This window comes from Mus musculus, chromosome 3 (assembly GCF_000001635.26).
Source record: "Mus musculus strain C57BL/6J chromosome 3, GRCm38.p6 C57BL/6J".
Taxonomy (NCBI): domain Eukaryota; kingdom Metazoa; phylum Chordata; class Mammalia; order Rodentia; family Muridae; genus Mus; species Mus musculus.
The window spans coordinates 93,409,591-93,432,357 of NC_000069.6; the positions used below are offsets into that span (position 1 = coordinate 93,409,591).

General features: G+C 41.1%; 1 pseudogene; it reads right to left on the bottom strand.

Annotated features, from left to right (window-relative positions):
• Gm18296 (predicted gene, 18296) lies at window positions 11,092-11,774 on the bottom strand (annotated as a pseudogene).

Genomic DNA, 22,767 nt, shown 5'->3' on the forward strand with positions numbered 1-22,767 from the left:
AATGTGGTACTAAATAACTTCTAGGTTGATTAAGTGATCCAGCTCTATGACTCTGAGAGCTAAACGGGTCACAATGCAATGCCCCACGTAACCCAGAATTCCATTTCGGTAACTTTATCAAATGGCCAGACTTTACTGGAATTTGGTTTTAAAAGAGGGCTGTCCTTCTTCTTGTGCCTCTCTGCCACCTTGGGGTTAGCCAGAGGAGTTTATGATTGAGCAGGTGAGAAGCAAAACAACGCTGTTTTCCTACTCCCTAGCCTGTCTGAGTGCTGACAAGTTAGTGAATCACCCCCACGTTGCTCCCCCAATAGCATCCATGATCTCTCCAGCTGCTGCCCACGTGCCCACCTTGAAAACAGAAGATGAGCCTTGGCAGTGGTGGCGCAGGCCTTTAATCCCAGCACTTGAGCGGCAGAGGCAGGCAGATTCAGCCTGATCTACAAAGTAAGTTGCAGGACAGCCAGGGCTACACAGAGAAACCCTGTCTCAAAAAAAAACAAAAAACAAAAAAACAAAAAAAACAAAAAAAACAAACAAACAAACAAAAAGAAAGAGAAAGAAAGAAAGAGAGAGAGAGAGAAAAGAAAAGGAAAGAAAAGAAAAGGAAAGGAAAGGAAAGGAAAGGAAAGGAAAGGAAAGGAAAGGAAAGGAAAGGAAAGGAAAGGAAAGGAAAGAAAAGAAAAGAAAAGAAAAGAAAAGAAAAGAAAAGAAAAGAAAAAACAAAAGATGAGAATGTATTGATTTAGAGGGAGCTCTGAGATCAATATATTCAGCCAAGAAATAGCAACACTTCCAATGTTTAGTTTCAGGTCCCAGGACAAGGGACCAAGGGTGCATATTTTACATATCAAAGCTGACCTAGCCTCCAGGTTCTCCCAGAATCCCTTGGTCCCTACCTGGCATACACACCTTCTACAGGAATTTTTCAGCCCTTACCCCAGAGGCTCTCTCTGATCTATACAATCCAGACATTTCAGTCTCCTGGCTCGCCCATCCTGCCCCCTCTGCATGTACTCTTTCTTTCTCTTCCCCCTTCCCCCTCTTCCCCACTTGTCTCTCCCCATGGAGACTTCCCTGGCCTAGGTCTTTGGGGGCCAGTAAACTTGCCTGAGAGCAGTTTCTCAATAACTCTGCATTTAATATAATCTTACCTAGTTTAAATTGGCTCAATTCACCACCGGAAAAATAACTTATCACCAACTTTATTAACTTCCTCCGAGAGTTTTTGCCTCATGTTTGTAAACACACATGTCCTAATTCTTCTCTACATTTGTGTTAAAGGGTCCTTTATTCTTAGAAAATTTCTTAAAGCTAGCAGCAATTTCCAGATAACTAAGAACAGGATTTGAAGGAAGAGTCAGCAAATTATCCTAGACTATGTCCTTTTCAGAATGTATTCTTTGAAAGAAAGAAAGAAAGAAAGAAAGAAAGAAAGAAAGAAAGAAAGAAAGAAAGAAAGAAACACCCAAGTAGTTAAAGATGTATGTTTGGTTTTATACACAACCCCCCCCCCCACACACACACACACACACACAAGGGATTTAGGTACTTACATACCAAAGCAGACCTGGCCTCCATGTTCTTCCAGCACCCCTCAGTCTCTACCTGGCATACCCTGCCCCCAACCCTGAAATTTCCAGCCTAGGGAAATAATCCAGACAGTTCTTCTTTCTGCTTGTGTGCCCCTTTCTCTCTCTCTCTCTCTCTCTCTCTCCCTCTCTCTCTCTCTCTCTCTCCTAACCCCCCACCCACCCTTCACCATGGCGAATTCCCTGACCTTGGTCTTTGGGGCCAGTGAACTCACCTATCTGAGAGCAGCTTCCCATTAAACCTGCCTTTAATATAATCTAATCCTGTTTGAATTGACTCATTTCAGTGGCGGTGGAGAAATGAGTATCAGTATCTACAATATCAGTCCATGAGAACTAGTAAGAATCTGCTCTGATTCAGGGAAATAAAAATCTTACCAAGAAACCAACAAGAGGGCTATAGTGAGGAAAGGAATCCGATTCCTTGAACTATTGGCTCTCTACCAGCTCAAAATATCATGGCCATTAATAAATATGTATCACTTACCATTCATGAATTCACTCAACAAATGATGAGAGCTTACTCTGTTCCAAGAACCATCAAAACACCAGGGGGAAAATATCTAAAAATAGATTAACAAAAAGTACAGTTTTCATATAGTTTATATTTCTTAATTCCTATTTCCTAAGAAACAGAGAGTCTTGTAGGACTCTGGTATAATATTAAAGGCACAGAGACATCTGTATAGTTTAAAGCTGTTGACCTTTTTCTGGAGCAGTGTCTCAGCTAGCCTCTAACTTAACCAGACTTACCTCTCCACAGGGCTCTTGCTGCTTGCGTGCCTCCCTGTCTGGCTGCAGTTCCTAATTCTGTCTCCTGCCTCAGTCTCTAGGGTCTGCTCTACAGGTTCCTCTTACCCCAGCTCTGACTGGCTGTTCTTTATTATGTAAATAGTCACATTCCTTATTCAACCTGTTGGCTTTGGGGGGCTCTGTGACCTTTCCGGAGGCTGCTTGCCTTACTCTATGGGCAGGGGAGGAGGTGACACTCATTTACATATCCTGGTAGCCAGACAAAGTCAGCCAAAGTAAAGATTGAGAACAAAGGGGCAAACTTTTTCATAGCCAGTAAATACAGTACTTGTGAGTCATCTCAGCAACTGAGAAATAAATGCATAAATTAGACAATGTGCCAAATACTAAGTGTCACAGAAAAATAAAATTAAAAGAAAAGGAATGCTGAAGATTATGGTTTTAAATAAGATAATAAAAAGATCTCTTGAGAAAGGAACACTGTCACAAAGAGTTGAAGCAGGTAAGAGAAGCAAACCAATAAGCATTTTTTGAGAACACTCCAGGCAGAGGTACAGCAGCTACCAAGGTGATAGGGTGGTATCCTGCCAGGTGTGTTCAGGGAACAGTGAAGTGGAAAATGGATACGCTGAGAATTAGGTATGAATTAGATGTAGTGGTGCACATCTTTAGTCCTAGCTCTTTGGAGAGGCAGAAGAGTCTCTGAGTTCAAGGGCAGCCAGTCTATATTGCAAGTTTCAAGCCAGTCAAATCTACACAGAGGTGATGTTGAGGTTTCTCAGAAAACTAGATAAAGATTTGTCACATGATGGTGCTACAATAATATTGGCATATTCCCAAAGGACCCTACATCCTACAACAGACATGCTTGCATATTTGTGTTCATTGTTTTCTTCACAGTAGCTAGGAAATAGGAATAGCCTAGATTTCCAAGAGCTAATGAATGAATAATGAAGATGTGGTATATTTGCACAATGAAATATTAGTCAGATATTAAGCAAGATAAAATGGTGGAGTTTCTGAGAGAGATGACCCAGACTCTCAAAGACAAAACATTGCATGTTTTCTCTTATTTGTGGGTGCTAGCTTAACTATTTATATGTGTTTCATTTTGCATATCTAGAGAGATCAAGAAAGCAATAAGGGTTTGACGGTGTTCTTCCAAGGAAGAGGAGATAGAATAGAGTTGCATGAAGAAGAAAAGGGAATAATGAAACATGAAAGATTGAATGAGTAGGGAGGGCAGTGAGGAGGAGGAGGGAGGAGCAGCACAGATAATTTATATGAAGGCCTTGTGGTAAAGCCATATAGAATCCTACTGCAGAAGCGTTCTAAAATACATACATACACCTACGTACAAGGACAATGCCCTAACGAAAAACCCCAGGCCAACAAATTAAAAAGCCCAACACAACAGGAAGGAGTTACCTCTTTGTGAGTTTTTGGAAAAAGAGACTCCATAAACTCCCCTAACAGCAGAAAGTACTGCCATCCCTTTTGGTAGTCCTCCAGAACTTGACAGTTAGATCCTATTACTGAAGACACCACATTCTTAAGTCATAGAACACAAAGAAGTCAAGCTGGCATTGGCCTGAAAGCTTTATCCTTACTGGCTATTCATAGAACTGGAAAGTGCTATATCTGCTATAGGTAGAAAAAAATGTCAGGCAGTGGTGGCGCACGCCTTTAATCCCAGCACTTGGTAGGCAGAGGCAGGTGGATTTCTGAGCTCGAGGCCAGCCTGGTCTACAGAGTGAGTTCCAGGACAGCCAGGGCTACACAGAGAAACCCTGTCTCAAAAAAACCACAAAAAGAAAAGAGAAAAGAAAGAAGTAATCATCAGTCTTACCAGGCCATGAGCTCTGTGAAGTAATGAAGTAACGAATTACTCTGATACAGGAATGACAGATCTAGCAAGACTACAATAGTGACATTATCACTTTCCTATAAGCAGTAACCAGTTACCTTCTAAATGGATTTAAGACTTGTTCCACAACATGAAACCCATACCTGACACCATTATTGGGGCCATCAACCTGTGTCTAGACAGGCTACGGACTTTAGGGGAGAACCTGTTATTACTGCACTTAATAGACATAGTAGTAGACTGATTGTAGATGATTTATCACTGTACCCACAGAACAGTGAATCTCTCAACCCTCATCAGAGTAGCTTCTTTTTTCTGTAGATGACAATTAACACAGAGACAGAGAATAAGAGACTGCTGAGTGACTAGTCCTACATGATACATCTATGTACACCCTCCCCTCTCAAAGCTCAGAGGTCATCTCAAAAGAGGGGGTGGAAAAACTGTAAAAGCCAGAAGTGGGAGATGACCACAATAATTTTCTGCGCATAACAGAGCAGTGGCACACATGAGCTCAGGGCAGTTGTGATAGCTTTGAAAGATAAATCCAGACAAAACTCCAGCATGGAGCGAGAAAATAGGCAGGAGATTCCACCCCTAACTGAGGAGTTATTGGCAATTTGTAGTTTCTGGGAGAGGGTGAGTTCATTTTGTTTTTTGTTTTTATTTTTTTTTTATTTTTATTTTTTAAGGATATGATCTTTGATACATCAACTATGCTCTAGAGGATAGTCCCACACAACAGCACAAATTTGATGCTATATCTAAATACATTCTAAGTTTTTAATCCTTATACTCACGGATAAAGGGTAGTTCTCACCCCTCATCAAGGAAACTTTTCTTTGCAATAGAGACCATTACAGAAAACCGCAACCAATCAAAATGCAGAGTTGTGGAGGCCAGTCCCAACTCATACATCTATAACACAACTACACATAAGGCTCACGGATCATTATAGAAGGGGTGGAAAGACTGTAAGAACCAAAGGAACAGGAGGCTTGCTATGAGGCTGTATCTCCTATGCCCTTGAAGTCCGATTAACATGACTACCTAAATAAGACCTAAACAAAGACAACACCAATATCCATGTGAGCATGGAAGGGCAAAGCTTGTGGGGCCTCAGCCTGAACAAAGAAATAAAGGCAACTAAAGAATTCTGAGAACAGGAGAGATAGTCTTCCCCAGGGAAGAACGCTCTGGTTGTTATTCAATACCAAATGGTCAGCCCTGGAAACATACATACAAGAATTAGCCAGTTATACTTATGTACTTAGGAATGTTCTCTCTCTCTCTCTCTCTCTCTCTCTCTCTCTCTCTCTCTCTCTCTCTCTCTCTCTCACAAACACACACACACACACACACACACACACAGACACACACACACACACAGAGAGAGAGAGAGAGAGAGAGAGAGAGAGAGAGAGAGAGAGAGATCTAGGAGTTGTGGGAGGGGTAAATACAATTAAAATTCTTGTAGAAATTCTAAAAAAAAAAAAAAACAATAAAAACTTTTTGTTTGAAAAGAACAATAACACTGTAGGCCCACCGCTCATGCAGACTTGGATAGGCTTAAGGACTTTAGGTCTGCACAGCAAAAGGAGCCATTATATAGTTTTACCTCAATATATTTCCATTTCCTGCACACAGCCTGAATGTTTACAATCTGTTGGAGCCCACAGACCTATCTGGACAAGCAGTTCTGACTCAGGGGACATGCCATGCCTCTGTAAGTTGTCACCTGATTCTTAGTCCTGCTCAAACTTTCAGAAGTCCCATCACCTGGTAGCAACATCTTCAGGGACTCAGCATGTGATTAACCAGCATAGGCCAACTAATGCTGTGTGGCTACCTAAGAACAGCAGCCTCCTCAGCTAAGGAAGGGCAGAATAACAACAACGTGTGTTTTTTGTCTTCGATTAGTTTATAATATAAATAAAAAATTAAGCACACCCATTTTAGGATGAGTGCCACATTCACTGAAGTGCTCTATGTTATACCGATCTATATACAACTGTTTCCAGCTCTACTGACATATTATTGACAAATATTTAAGGCATGCATGATTATGTATGTATGTAGTATGTATGTATGTATGTATGTATGTATGTATGTATGTATATAGTTAAACTATTCATATATGTGTATATACATATATATACATGGAGAGAGGGGGGACATAGTTATCCTTTTCTTGTATAGTGAGAACATGCAAGACCTACTCCTTGTAATTATAATACAGTTAGTACAGTCACTATGCTATACTCTAGATTTCTAAAACTGATTCATCTTGTATAATTGAAGCTTTTATACCCTTTAGCTAATACCATCCCATTCTCCATATTTCATTGTTACTATATAGAAATTAAGTGACTGTTAAATGCTGTCACATACAATCTTCCCCATGCTAAGGCACATTCCTTTGGTATCTAATGTCTTGACAGTTTTTTGTTTTGTTTTGCAAGACAGGGTTTCTCTGTGTAGCTTCAGCTGTCCTGGAATTCTCTCTCTCTGTAGACCACACTAGCCTCAAACTCCCAGAAGTCCTCCTGCCTCTGCATCCTGAGTGCTGAAATTAAAGGTGTGTGCCATTATTACCTGGTTTTTTGAAAGTTTAAATCAAGAATTGGTGTTGGATTTTGTTAGGTTTTTGTTTTGTTTTGTTTTTTTTGAGGGTTTTTGTTTGTTTTTGTATGTGTTTGTGATTTTTTTTATTCTGCTAATGTGATTTTGATCACCTTTATTAACTTATTTGTAGCAACCCAGAGACTTACTTGATCATGAACCTTGATCTTTTTAGTGATCTGTCAAATTTGATGTATTGTTATGTTGAGAACATTTACATCTCTTTTCATCAGAGATATTGAGTTATAATTTCTCTTCCTCACTATCCTTATTTGACTTCAGTATAATGTTGGCCTCATAAAAATGAGTTTGTAACTGTTCCCCTGTCTCCAATTTTTGAAACATTTGAAATGAGGGAAGCAACCCTGCTAAGCTGTCCTCAGACCGCCACATGTGTGTGGCAAGGCCCACCCCTCACACGAGATAAACATATAAATGATGTTATTTAAATTTTTTGTTTGATAAAATCAACTTGTGAAAACATCAGTCAGCAGTGTGTGTGTGTGTGTGTGTGTGTGTGTGTGTGTGTGTGTGTGTGTGTCTAGGTTTTTATTCAGTTTCTTGCTATTTATTTGTTCAAGTTTTTTACTTCTTCATGATTGAGAATTAGTGAGTTCTACTTCTGGGAATTTGTCCATTTCTTCTGCAAACAGGCATCTGCTCACTTATGATTATTTATAGCCATCTCATGATCTTCTGTATGTCTGTATCATGAGCTTTAACATGTTCTCTTCTGTTTCCAATTTTATTTGTTTGATTTTTTTGTTGTTCTTGTTCTTTTTAATCACTTTGCTAAATCTTTAGATTTACAGCTTCTTTTGTGTTGTGATTATAAAAAGATAAAGAGGTTTAAGAATATGTTCTATGGGATGTGATGAGGTATGGGGGGAAGGGATGCCTCAGCAGGCCCATGCCAAGGCATTCCTTTCCCTTGAGGGACCACACGACTGTAGAGTATAGAATAGAGTTTATTCAGGGCATGAGGAAGGGAGTTAAGAGGGAAGTAAAGACAGAGAAAGACAGAGAGAGGGAGAGAGTAGAGAAGTAGAGACTGGCATGACCACGTGGAGAGAGGGGGGAAGGGAAGAGCCCAAGAAGGCAAGAGAGATGCAAGCAGGAAGCAGGAGTAAGAGAGAAAGGAGGGGACAAGCAGCCCCTTTCACAGTGAGCCAGGCCAGTTGCCTGTTGCCAGATAACTGTGGGGTGGAGCTTAGACAGAATGCTAACATTTTGTCTTTTCCAAAGAGCTCAAAGTTTAGTTTTGCTAACTTTTCCTATTTCTGGTTTTGGTTTCTCCTTCATTTCTGCTCTGATCTTTATTCCTCTTTTTACTAACTGTGGACTCATTTGCTCTAATTTCCAAGTTCCTCGAGGTGTAGACTATTGTTTACAGAAATCTCCCTTCCATTCGTGTAAGAGATTATCATGATATACCTCTTCCCAAGAATGGTGTCGGCTGTACTGGTGAACCTTCGCTATGTTGCTTCCATTTTCATTTGTCACAAGCATTTGTTATTTTTCTTTTGGTTCCTTTTTGACTTACTGTGGGGGGATTGTTACTCAATATCCCATATTTGTGAATTTTCAGTTTTGCTTCTGTTATTGATTTCCAGTTTCACAGGATGTGGCAAAGGGGAGAAGATACTTAATATCATTTCAACTCTTTTAAATCAAAGGTTGCCTTGTGACCTAGAATGTGATCTATGTTGGAGAATATTTCATAAACACTTAAGAAAATGGGTATAGTCCATTGCTGTTTGATGGAATGTTCTGCATGTGTGTTAGATCCATGGCATTTAAGTTCACATTGTCCTGTTCTTCTTTATTTCTTATCTGATCAGTCTGTTATTAAAATTTATTTTACATGTATGTAGATTCTTTGATATCAAATATGTACATATTCACAATTGTTCTTTCTCCTTGGTTTATTGATCTGCTTATTCTTATAATAATGACCTACCTTATCTTTGGTGGAAATTTTTGACTTATTCTATTTTTAAGGTGATATAAGTATTTCTCTTTTGGTTTCTATTTTAATTAAATATCTTTACATACTTTTGCTTTGGCCTGTGTGTATCCTCAAAACTAAAGAGGGTTCCTCCCTTATAGATATCTTATAGTTTTATCCATTCAAGTACTCTGTTGATTATAGAATTTAACCCATTTGCATTTAAAGCAATATATTTATGAACCAGGATTTACACCTGCTACTTGGTGTTTCTAGTCTTCTGCTTGGTAGCTCTCGTTGCTTCTCTTGTTATCTGCTTTTGTGACTTGATACATGTTTATTTGTTTGTTTGTTTGTTTACTTTTTAATAAATAAATTTTACATTTCAAATGTTATGCTCCTGCCTGGTTTCTCCTCCACAAACCCCCTATCCCCTCCACAAACCCCCTGCTTCTATGAGGGTGCTCCTCCCCACCCCCACTCCCAGCCTCACTGCCCTAGCGTATTCTTTGGTTGGTGGTTTAATCCCTAGGAACTCTGGGGGGTCTGGTTGGTTGATATTGTTGTTCTTCCTATGGGGTTGCAAACTCCTTCAGCTCCTTCAGTCCTTCCCCTAACTCCTCCATTGGGGTGTGCATGCTCAGTCTGATGGTTGGCTGCAAGCATCCACACCTGTATTAGTAAGACTCTGGCAGAGGCTCTCAGGAGACAGCTATTATCAGGCTCCTGTTAGCAAGCACTTCTTGGCATCAGCAATAATGTCTGGGTTTGGTAGCTGCATATGGGATAAATCCTCAGGTGGGGCAGTCTCTGGGTGGCCTTTCCTTCAGTCTCTGCTCCACTCTTTGTCCCTGTATTTCCTTTAGACAAAAGCAATTCTGGGTTAATATTTTTGAGATGAGTGGGTGGCCCCATCCCTCAATCAGGGGCCATGCCTAACCTCTGGATATGGTCTCTACAGTTTCTCTCTCCCCATTTGTTAGGTATTTCAGCTAATGTCATTCCTGTTGAGGCCTAGAAGTCTCTTGGTTTCCTGGCATCTGGGACTTCTGGTGGCTACCCCCAGCTCCCCACCTGCCATTGCTACATGTCTCTGTTCAATTTCCTAACCCTCTGTACATCTCCGGTCTACTCTCACACCTGATCCTGGCCCTCCTTTTCCCCTCCCCCTCCTCTCTTCCTCACAAGTCCCTCCTGCCTTTTACCTCCCATGATTATTTTGTTCCCCCTTCTAAGTAGGACTGAAGCACCCACATTTTGACCTTCCTTCTTTTTGAGTTTCATATGGTCTGTGAGTTGTATTGTGTATATTCCATACTTTTTTCCTAATATCTACTTATCAGTGAGTACATACATGTGTGTTCTTTAGTGACTGGGTTATCTCACTCAGGATGATATTTTCTAGTTCTACTCATTTGCCTGCAAATTTTGTGAAGTCATTTTTTTTTAAATAGGTGAGTAGTACTTCACTGTGTAAATGTACCACATTTTCTGTATCATTCTTCTGCTGAAAAACATCTGGGGTCTTTCCAGCTTCTGGCTATTATAAATAAGGCTGCTATGAACATAGTAGAGCATGTGTCCTTATTGCATGTTGGAGCATCTACTGGGTATATGCTAGGAGTGGTATAGCTGGGTCCTCAGGTAATACTATGTTCAATTTTCTGAGGAACCCTGATGCATGTTTGATTGATTTTTGTTGTTCTAAATTTTGATTCCTTTCATTTTATCTTTCTAAATCTACTATAGATTCTTTTTATTTAATGAGGCTTATTTAAAACATTTTCTAGGGGCTAAAGAGATAGTTCAGCAGTTAATCTTATAGAAGGTTTATTCCTAGCACACATATGGTAGCTCACAACCATCTGTAATTCTAGTTCCAAGGGACCCACCACCCTCTTCTGACTTTTATGGGCACTGCCTGCTCATGTGCATAAACATACATACATATAACTCAAATATCTGTATACATAAAAATAAATAAATGGTTCTCAGAAAATCAAATAAACATTAATTATTTTAGACACTAACACATTCCAAGTACATCATTTTTGCACAAGAAAGGATTTAGTACAAATCGTGCTGATAAAAATCCAAATGTAGCCAGTGCACGCCTTTAATCCCAGCACTCGGGAGGCAGAGGCAGGTGGATTTCTGAGTTCGAGGCCAGCCTGGTCTACAAAGTGAGTTCCAGGACAGCCAGGTCTATACAGAGAAACCTTGTCTCGGAAAAAAAAAAAAGTCCAAATGTAAGTAATTGAGGTGCCTTTCTCTGCTTTTTGATGGTTCCCAGGAATAGTCATTTCCTAATTCTTAGCAATAAACAAAGTTTCAGAATTCTTTGCCTGGTACTTCAGGAAATCATGCAGGTAATTCAACAACAATGCAAGAATCTTCTCATGCAGAAATATATAACTGGCATTTCTCCCATCTGTAAAAATAATCACGGGAGACATGATGGCCTGCATACATGGGTGTTTCCAGGTGATCTAAAAGAATATCTACATACTGTGGTCTCTGTAATTGGTAAAGTAGTTTACTCCACAGTACACTGACACCTTCTTTCATTTCTACAACTACTTCATTAATACCATATTCTTGTAATGCCTGCTTCCTGGCTATGTCTTGTAATTTGCATAATCCTTCCAGAACCCACATTCTTGGCAGGAAGATAAAAGAGCAGTTTTTCCCTTGTAATTAAGTCTTAGTCACCAACAAGCTATAGTTTTAGTTATTCAGGAATCTTTAACGTAAACTTCAACTCATATTGCTAAACATTGTTCCCTCACTCTCAACCCCAGAGATCATTAGAGTCTTCTTCTGAAACGGAGATGTTTCCACAAAGAACTGCCATTTCCACTCCTGGGTGTTTGCCTCCCTTTCATTTCTTTGCTTCTCCTTCGACATTTTTCTGTTATAGAGACCAATGTCTTTTTTCCTGTGGCAGTTGTTCTCATTTTTTGTTTATGCTCCTGGTTGGCTCCCTGAGATTCTTATTTAATCTTAATTCACATTTTTGAGTGCTCTACTATATTCCAACCACTGGAAGTATAAAGTCAATAAGTATAAATATGTTTTTAATTTCTTGGAGAAAAAGTTTAAAGTGGTAAACTCCCTCAACTTTTGTGTCTCTACAGAAGTCTTTACCACTCTTTCTCTTCTGAAGTGAAAGACTGGCCAGGTATAATGTTCTTGTTCAGCAATTTTTTTCCCTCCCCAATGCTCTCCTGGGCTGCGGAGCATCTGGTGAGAAACCTGCTCTTACCTTCTCAACTCAGCCACACTGTGCTTTAGCTCGGGAACACATTTTCTTTTGCAGTTTCCTTCTCCTTGCTGAACACTTCATTTTATTCCTTTATCGTTTTCCCAGTGGTTTCATATTCACTGCACTTCTTTAGAATGAATCCCCCACACCATCTCCCCAGGACAAAACCTTTATTGCTAAGCATAAACCTCGCCAATGGCCTCTTCCCTTGGCAGAAATGTAGTCTGGGCTACCAGCCCCATAGCTACTGCTACCCTTGCCAAAGGAGACAGATAGAGAGAACTGCAGGTAGCTGTGTGAGGAGACAAGTCCTTATGTGAGGCTGAGTACCTGGGAGGGCAGGAGGATGAACAGGGGCCAAGCTTTCATGGTATCAGTGCAGTTTGGTCCTTGAAACCTGGACAACGAGGGAATGAAGAAAAGACGGAAAAGCTGGGATGTAATGGGCCATGCTTGCTCTGATGGGGCGTGAACTACTACAACAATGCAGAACCTCAACTCTGTAGAGCGCAGAGGCGGGTTAGCTAGTCTGCTTAGGAAGACATCATACGGGAGCAGTCTCAGGTTGCAGGAGCAGGAAGCTGTGGTTGCTAGTTTTTCATGTACTGCCAACATTCCCATTCAGACATGAAAAAGTTGTTGGGTTTTTTTTGTTTGGTTAGTTGGGTGGTTGGTTTTGTTTCATTTTGCCCATTCTGAGTCTAACCCGTATGGGGAAGGCTTTGTGTCTGGTTCGTGATACTGCTGTGCTGGTGTGAACAACACATGTTGGGTCAAGGCTTCCCGTGTTCCCCACAGACTTGAAGGAAGAATACAAGATCCTGGACATACAGACCTCTGTAGGCCATGAGCCAAATTGTCATAGTTACATGGCAGGATGGCCCTCCTCAGCAGCAGTGGGGGATAAAACCTCCAACTATCCAGGACTGAAGGTTGGAGATAGGTGCAGTATGGTCACCGGGGAGCCTCATAGGCATGGTTGGATGTGTTGCAGCTTTCCTGAAATCTTAGGGGTTGAGTATAGCCTCCTGAACTTGGGAAAGAAAGTGGGGGAGATGATGGACTACAGTTCACAGAGACATTTGAAGTCTCTTATGGCACACATCCTACCTATTCCAAAGACAGCCTCCTCCTGATCTAAGAAGGAGATGGGACAGCTGGCAGAGGGGAGTTTGAAGAAACCTTTGATAATAGGGTAGAGTTGGAGATAATACCCTTGAGGAGTGGGGAGGGGAGGCAGATGTCCCAGTCTTAGAGGCCAGCTGATGGGCATCTGTCTGTCAGTGTGCTGGGAGCCCAAGGTTTCTCAAGTTCATGACCAGCTGAGGTCCTGCTTCTCAGGGCTTCATCACTGGGCCTTCAGGTAGGAGACACAGTTGGCTGCCATCTGCCATTTCTGGTTTCTATAAATAAGCTGATACTGGGCAAGATGGGACAATAACCCAGAGGGTAGTCAGAGCACAGCACTAAGTGCTTTGTCTTGCAGGTTCCAGATGAACAGGAGTCCATCATAGCACGAATACATAGTGGCTAGCAGCAGGCAAGGCAGCTAGATCAAGATGCTGAGCGCTCACATCTTGAACCACAAACTCAAAACAGAGGAAGAGAATTATTTTTGAGATTTTTGTCTAGCAGTTTTTAGATCTCTATTTCTTTAGCATCTTTTCTGGTGTTTTGCTTTGTTTATTTGGCTCGGCCATGATACATGATCCATGATCCATGTGGCCCTATGCTAGTGTCTGTATATCTGAAGAAGTGGCTATCTCTTCCAAGATGAGCTTGTACAAAGAAATTTCAAGACCAGTCCACATACCTGTAGGATCTAGGTGCACCTACTTGAAGGGTAAAGCCTGCTGCTGAAGTCCTCAAGTGCATTGATATGGTATTTGAACTTATACATGAGAACCATAGGGACTGACATTCAAATTGGGATCCAAAGAAGCCAGTTGACAGGTCCTGGGTCTGATCTACCTTTGTAGTAGTCCTGGAACTTGGGTCTTCAGAAGCAAGTCTGGAGCTTGGTATCATGGAAACAAACATGGAGCCTTGGACTCTAAGAGATGACCTGGCACTGGTACAAATAGAGAACTTAGATTTTTAGAGCTCAGCTCAATAGTTAGGTCTATAGAGGCTACCCTGGAGATAGGGTCCAAAGATTCTGGCCTGCTGGGGTTTTTGGCAAAAATCAGACATTATTTCCTTCATTCACATTTTTCTGGGAAAAAGACATATCAATTTGTTATGTGCTTTGTGTCTTTGGAGGAAATGTACCATGGTACAGCTTTCCATTGCTCTAACAAAATACATAAGAAAATAGGCTTAAAAGGAAGAAAAGATTGTTTGGGATCATTGTTTCCCAGGTTTCAAGCCATGTTCACTCAGCCCTGTTGCCTTTGTACTGTGGACAAGGCCAAAAATCCAGCATATCTCATAGTGTGGCTCAAGCCAAACGAGAAGCTCCAGAACCAGAAAGGCATTTCAGCCCCTGGTCCAACTTTGTACCAGGCAGAAATTCTAGAGTGTAAAGACTGAAGAAGCTGGAGTTCCTTTTCTAAGATGTGCATCAGGACATCTTAGAGCACAACATGTTTTAGAGAGCTTCCACCTTCTGCTTCTCACTGACTTGATAGTACCTAGCCAAACTGAGGGCAGTTACCCTTTTTTTACTGACCATCACCCAGGTCTGCTGGGTGTACCTCACACCATCTAACTTCCTTCCTATAGTGTCTACCTCTTATAGCTTCCTTCACAAACATATCTTATGGCCAAACTTGCCAGCCACATCAGTAATAACATGAAGACTTTTTAATAATTAGAAAAGCTTGGCCTTCCTTAGCTTGGCAGACACTCAACTAGTTCGTCTGAGTAAATCTCACCACCTAGCCCCAAGCCACCATGTGACTTGTCCTTTTCTTCAGTCCCAGCACATGTTTCTTTCTCTGTGTCCAGCTAGAGAATCACCCCCACCCCCAACAACCCCTCCTCTCCCCCACACCCCCACGGACCCCCACAACTTCTACCCCCCAACCCCCTCACCCCCATTTCGCATGCACACTCCTCTGACTCTTTCCCAGAGTTCCTATTTCTGCCCAGAGATTCTGCCTATCCTCTCCTACTTCGCTATAGGCAGTTCAGCTCTTTATTAAACCAATCAGAAGGTGATGGAGAAGATATTTACATACAAATAACAATACCAGGGCTGGAGAGATGACCCAGCAGTTAGGAGCACTGATTGTTCTTCTAGAGGTCCTGAGTTCAGTTCCCAACAACCACATGGTGGCTCACAACATCTGTAATAGGATCCAATGTCCTCTTTTGGTGTGTCTGCAGACAGCTACAGTGTACTCATATAAATAAAATAAGTAAATCTTAAAATAATAATAATACCAAAGTCTGGCCAGTACAGAAATTAGCATTTGAATAGTACAAAGACAATCTTTACGCAGTGCACAAGATATTATCCCAACAATAGCCAGACATCATACTTTATAAGTTCTCTTAGTATCCCTTTATCACGTCGAATTGATACCCAGAATTAATCAACACCAGGGGTAGGTGATAAAGAAATATATTCTGCCATCTTGTTGATGTCATCCTACCATATATATCCTTTTATAATATCACATCAAAATCTATATCAGCCCTTCAAAGACATCATTTCTATGAATACCTTATAGGTAAACACATGAAATTTAGTGATATTTTTCTCCGGGGCATTCAGCACATCAATATGAAATGGCTAGAATTGAGCATAGTTCTTCAGAGTCTATCTCAGTCCTCTTGTAATCTAGCTAGGCCACCTTTGACACAGAACTAATACATAAGAAAGCATCTAAGGAGGAATCGTCAAAATCAAGTAAAAATTGAGGTGCTTTTCCTCTCAAGAACAACTCTTAGATGTGTCTTTAAAACACAATGGGTGTGGTTGGCACTCTGGAGAAAGGTCCTGAAGATAGGACCAGCAAAGACACCGATGCACATCTGCCAGGCTAACGCAGCATGACCCAGGCAAAGGGTTATGCTTGGGAGAACTGAAGATTATGTTGTACAAAGCACATTTCTGTTTTTCATAGTTCTCACGTCATTTTTGTCTATAGTTCTCTTTTTTCTGGGGAGACCCCTATTCCAGTCAGGTGTTTCTCAATGTTGGATGGCATTTTATAATCTGGAGAGTTTTAAAACACTTGTTTCTGGGATCACATTGCTAGACTCCTAATTTTTTGTGTCTGTGATATTGACTTTGTCTGTTGGAGTGCTCAGACATTCTCGTAGGTGGTTCCAATGCAGGAAAAGTACTATATCCATCCCAGCCAATCTCATTTTTATTTGAGATTTTAAATTGTTTTTAGATTTATTTATCTTACATCTATTTGTGTTTTGCCTGCATATATGTATGTGTACAAAATGCCTGCAGAGGCCAGAAAATGCATCAGCTCCTCTGGAACGAGAATTACAAACAATTGTTACTGCCCTGTGAGTTCTGGGAACTGAACCCAGATCTCTATAAGAGCAACAAGTGCTCTTAATCACTGAGCCACCTCTCCAGCACCTTTGCTTGAGATTTTAAACATCACACTCCTCCTGGTAGCTTCCAAATCAACGTTAGCAGGCCAGATTTCTCTCCTGCGATCCAGACTTGCATGTCCACCTAGCTCACGGACCTTTTTGTCTAGATGTCTCACAGGCATCTTAAACTCAACGGGCATGAAGTGGAAATCCTCCCGTGTTTCTTTCCACCATTTCTGCCTCCACCAAAACTCAGACTGAAGTTTAATTAGCAGCATAATGGTGGTGGACATAAATAAGAAGTTGAGCCAGGCAGTGATAGTGCATGCTTTTAATCCCAGCACTTAGGAAGCAGAGTCAGGCTGATTTCTGAGTTCCAAGGCCAGCCTGGTCTACAGAGTGAGTTCCAGGACAGCCAGGGCTACACAGAGAAACCCTGTCTCAGGGAAAAAACAAAAACAAAAACAAAAACAAAAAAAACAAGTGTAAAGCTGAGCTAAGGTTTTTGCATCTGAGCGAGAGAAAAATCATTTAAATTGTAAAGATTTTAACATATACAAACTTCTTAAAGTTTTGTCCCCTGAAAATGTATTTGGGTCATGAAAGTCCCATCTTCCTGAAGGTTTAATATAGTTTCCAAGAGAATGAGTTTTGTTAGGAAGCATTTGACTCCTTTTGTCCTGGCATCTCTCTGTCACGTACTCTCATGCCCGCCACCCACTGCTATGAGCTAGAATCACACAGTCTTATCAGACACAGTCATCCAATATTGGATTCTTCAGAACTGAATCAAAATGAACCTTCCTTCTCTATAGATTACCCAGCCTTGGATATAGGATTACAGTAACAGGAAATGGACTAATTCACCTTGTTAAACTTCTACTTCCTTCCCAGCTACACAAGCTGATGACCCAGGCCTGCCTGATTCCTTCTTCTTCTTCCTCACCTGCACCCAATGTGTCATCAAAACCTGTGTGTTTTTAAGTCTTTTAAACTAAATGATCTTTCTGTAGTCCAACTGCAAAATGCCTTAATCCAGCCCATCATTTCTCATCTATTTTACTAAATGACTTCAATGTCTCTAATTCTATTTTCTTCCAAGTCATTCTCAGTATGAATGACAATGACATTTCTTCTTTTTTTTTTTTAGATTTTATTTATTTATTTGACATATATATGATGAATATACTGTATCTGTCTTCAGACCCACCAGAAGAGGGTATCAGATTCCATTACATGTGGTTGTAAGCCACCATGTGGTTGCTGGGAGTTGAACTCAGGACCTCTGGAAGAGCAGTCAGTACTCTTAACCTCTGAGCCATCTCTCCAGCCACCCCCCCACAATGACATTTCTAAAAATATAAATTTGACGATGTTATTGTGTTCTGCAAAAAATCTTGCCATGCTTCTCCGTAGTCTATAGGGTAAGACCTTTAGCCTTTACTTTTGCTTGCAGAGTCCTCCATCATTTCCAGTGCTTGGGTCTCCCAACCTCACCTTTCATCATTCCCTACACCCAACTTGTCCCACAGGATGTGGCCTAAGCTTTACCACTGAGCTGTTCTACTTGAGTCCACTTTACGGATGAAGTACCCCTTCAATATGCTCCCATAATACCTTCCACCATTGCCTTTCTTATCCTGGATTAAAATAATGTGTTGATTTAGATGACTCTGTGACCACACTTTAATCTCCTCAAAGGCTGGGTCATGTATTAGTTCTCTTTATACCTTTGGTTCTTTGCACATCACAAGTACTTACTTAATTAAGGTTAGGTGACTACCAAAACAAAACTGAATGACGTCTGAAGAACATCAGCTATGAAAGAAATTGAAATGTCTGACAGTTTTACATTTAGCAATAGGTGCTCATTGTAACCTTTTTAGCCAGAAGAGGGACATAAATACAAATAAGACAGGAGAAAGAACTTTTCGGTAATAAGTTATCTGATATAGATGAACCTTACAAAGTAGGTTCTGCATATAGTGGTATTCTAGGGCTTGCTTCAGATCAAGAAGCCCACAAGTGTGACTTCATATGTTCTCTGACCTGTTCCACAAAACTTGTTATAAAAATATTCTTTTTCATGTCCCTCTTCTGATAAAGCTTATAGTGACCACCTACTATTATATAAAATTGTCCTCCATTCCACTTTTTTTTTTTGACAGCTGACTTTTTTTTCATTAGACTGCTGCAAGCTAAATTAACTAAACTAAAAACTTGGAAACTTTCTGAAATTGTAAATTATTATACAAATGTAATAAACCAAAATTATATAAATAAAATGAGGTGTGAAGCCAGCAAGGTATCTCTGCAGATCAATAAACTAGAAACTCGCTCCAAGTCCGAGGACCCAAGTTCAATTTCTGAGATGCAACTGGTAAATAAATAAATAAATAAATAAATAAATGGAATTTTAATGGTGGGGTCATAAAGAGCTTTAGTAAAACTCCAGGCAGCACAGTCTTGTGAAAAAGAGATTTCCAAATACCAGCTCCCTATTTCCCTGTCATGTGACCCTCAGGAGATCACCTGGCCTTTCTTATGCCAGAGCTAGACCTCATAAGCTAAATATACATAGATTTATTTTTTGCTAGCTTTCTACCTCATACGGAGCATGACGAACAGAAGGCAGTCAATAAATTATAGCTTCCCATCCTTCCTCAGCTGACACTCTACATTTAGCCCGTGAGATATTATCCCATTGTCTGACCGAGGTACCTGAATCAGAATCTAGAGTAAATGGAGGGATACATGTACTCAGGCTTCGTCTGAATGGGGGCCGGGGGGAGGATGAGAAACTCTTCACAACTATCTGAGAACTACAAGAAGGTAATGCGCTCAACAGTGATTTAGATAAATGAATTACGTCAAAGATTAACAGTGATGGGAGAGGACAACAAAACAGCTCTGGAACCTGAATCCTAAGCAGGTGGGTCCATGGCAGAAAAGAGACTGGGTGGTGTAATGGTCAGGTAGTGAGATCAGGGGCAAAGAATCTCTCCTCATATCCCTCCTCCCTTGTGTCCATGAGTCACCCTGTGCCTTAGGCAAGCCTTCTAAAGGCTGTCTCCACCTCACCCTCCAAAAATGGGCACCAGAAGACTGTAAGCACAGCAGCACACTGAAGCCCTTTGGATTCCCACAGCACAGAGCTGCTGAGATGTAAGATCCCAGTGGTCTGATAGAAAAGTAGCTGGAGAATCGAGGTCTGGATTTCTTGCACACCCAATTAGAAAAGACCACTGGAAGAATGAACACCCATCGAATGAGTCTGAAAAATTTGTTCTCCAAATCTTGACTCCTTGTAAAAAAAAAAAAATAAGTTGGAAATAATCACGGTAAATAACCTACAACAGCAAGGACTGCTGATAGATTAATAAAGTAAAAAAAAGGGCAGAACTCAGTGCTCATGGAATGTCTAATGTTCCTCCTGAGGAGTTCCCCACACAGGAATCTCTTCCTAATCTTACCTCTCTCTTTGTGGATCTATTCCCAGGGTCCTGAACTTAGCTATTAAAAGAAGAAAAGGACACATAGAACCTTAAATTCTCTTCCATATTGTTTTCCTATAAACTGAACATACTCCACCGTTTATGACCTTACTTCTTATAGAGCATGTATGTACACATGCGCAATCTTAAAAATAAAGGAGGAGTCATTATTGTAATTTTATGACTAGATACCTCATGCTCAGAGAGTGTAGCTGACTCACCTAAGTTCACAGAGAACACTAATTCTGAGATGGGCCTGTAAGACAGAAGAACCCCAGGCTCCTAATTTACCACATGGCCAGGCAGAATCTATTAAAAAATTAACTGTCCCCAAAGAAAACACATTCTTATATCCTCACTCTGAAATTTGTGGGTTGCTGGCTGTTTCTCTATTTCATTTTTCTTCTGATGGTTGACATTTTACAGAATGTTTGGGCATGAGTGCCCCATTCAGATGAATTTCAGAAATGCTTTCTGGTAGAATTCTTACTGGAGACTCACAAAGCATACCACAGGTTCTGAAAAGCCTTTGCCTCAAGAATAACGAATAAATGAATAACTTGTTTCCCCTTAGCCTTGAGTTCCCAGATTCACTAACACTGGAGCACAAGGGCCTGAATCCCTGGGAGGAGTCCATGAACCCAGGGCTGCAGCTCTCTGTACAGAACAGCTAATGCCATCCCCAGGAAGCTTCGTCCTTGCCTTCCTGTCAGCGAGCTCAGAAGTGCTCACCGTCTGTGCCCACCTCTAAAGCCTGGAAGTTGGAATCATTTCTCCAGATTAATTTCATCCTTTGAAGAATAGAGGGAAAGATGATTTTTTTTTTTTTTTAAAGGAGAGCCCAGAAGCAGGGGTCGGGGGAATAACATCTCTTCTGCTTTTGATATATCAAATTCTTTTTTTTTTTTTTTTTGGTTTTTCGAGACAGGGTTTCTCTGTATAGCCCTGGTTGTCCTGGAACTCACTCTGTAGACCAGGCTGGCCTCGAACTCAGAAATCCCCCTGCCTCTGCCTCCCAAGTGCTGGGATTAAAGGGGTGCGCCACTACGCCCAGCTCAAATTCTTGATAACACACGTGAGAGAAAACAAATTTCAAACATCTGCTCAGGTCCAGATTCCTAACATCCTTTTCATTGTTTTAAATCCCTACACCAGCAGACTGGCTGAGAGGAGAAAGCCCTTCCTAGACCATCCAACAAGTTGCAACCCCAGCTCAGCCGCTGGATGACCTAGGGCAGGCAGCTTAACCTCTCCGTGGCCCCGTCACCTGAAGAGCAGAGGCAGCAGCACTTCCGACAGGCTGGGCTGGATGAAGAATGACCAATAAAAACGGGGTTGTAAAAACCCTTTGCAATGTATTCAGTGTCCTGTAAAAGCTTAATGATTATAATCAAGCTGTTGCTACAAGTCTGCAAACTCCCCTCATGACACTCATCAGTCCATGCTGGTATCTGATAACAGAGATAACTCTAGGCTATGCCACCACCACACACTGCACAAACTGGTCCGGACCAAGACAGGTTTCTTCACACAAAGTATTCAGGGGAGGGGAAACGTTCCAATTTCAAACTGTCAGGACAAATCATCACTCTGCTTTGTTGGTTATAGGTTTCTCCTAGCTTCTCAACAGAACCTTGAACCTCTGTGACCCAGGTTGAGAGAATCTCCTTTATGAAGCTGGCACTGCCTCAGAAAGTCACCCTACTTACTCCTAACCTCGAGGAGTCTCTTGGTAAAGTCTAAATCTGGTCCTTCCTTCAAAGGGAGGAACATCAAATGATAGTCAAGAATATGGTTTTTTACAGGTGTTAGGTTTGCGTTCAAATTCCAGTTTTGCCACTTGTCAATTTCTTTGATCTTAGGTTCATCACCTAACATCTCCAAGTCTCTATTTCTTCATCTGCAAAGTGAGAAGAAAAAAAAATGTCTACCAGCCAGAATTGATGTGAGTGAGGCCTAAATGAAACACATACTTTTCCTCCCTGTGTTGAAGAAATCCAAGGCATACATCTTAGGCAAGCACTCTGCCTTTGAGCTACATCTCCAGTCCTGACAACATTCACTATTGCTTAGATTGGGTTGCTCAAATGACTCTGGGTGTAGAGGACCAGGCAGGCTGAGGCAGATGGCCACACCGGAACAAGAGGCTCCTTCAGAGCTACCTTCTAATGTGGGCAAAACCCAACCACTTTACTTCATCTAGGCTGGTGCCTCAGGCGGTTTCCTCACTGAGACAAAATCTGCTGATTCAAGTCCTCATTTAAATAATAATAGCAGAGGAAGACTAGACCAGCGAGGTGATACTCTCTGAATTGTTTTTGAGATACAGACACAAAGCCAACCCCAAGGCAAAAAGAATTTCTTTTTCCCAACTTTTGCAAATCTCCAGAAAGAAGTGCTGACAAGGTTACTTTCTTCTCACATGCCTTTACCCACCCCATCTTCATTCTATCTGCTATACCAGGATCCAGGCAGCTATTCTGTCCTCCTAGCAAGATATAGAAAGATAAAACTCCTCACCCCCTTACTAGTCACTCTGACTTTTTTTTTCTTTCCAATATTCATCTCTTACGTTTTCTCCTCGTCTTCCCATCGAAGAGTGATTCTAAACTCCAACAGGATACGTTCTGGGAATGCTCTTGGGCATGATCTTGTATGTGATACACAATTCACTTGTATGATAGTATTATCAACAATTAGTTCTTCAGTGCTGGTTGGCA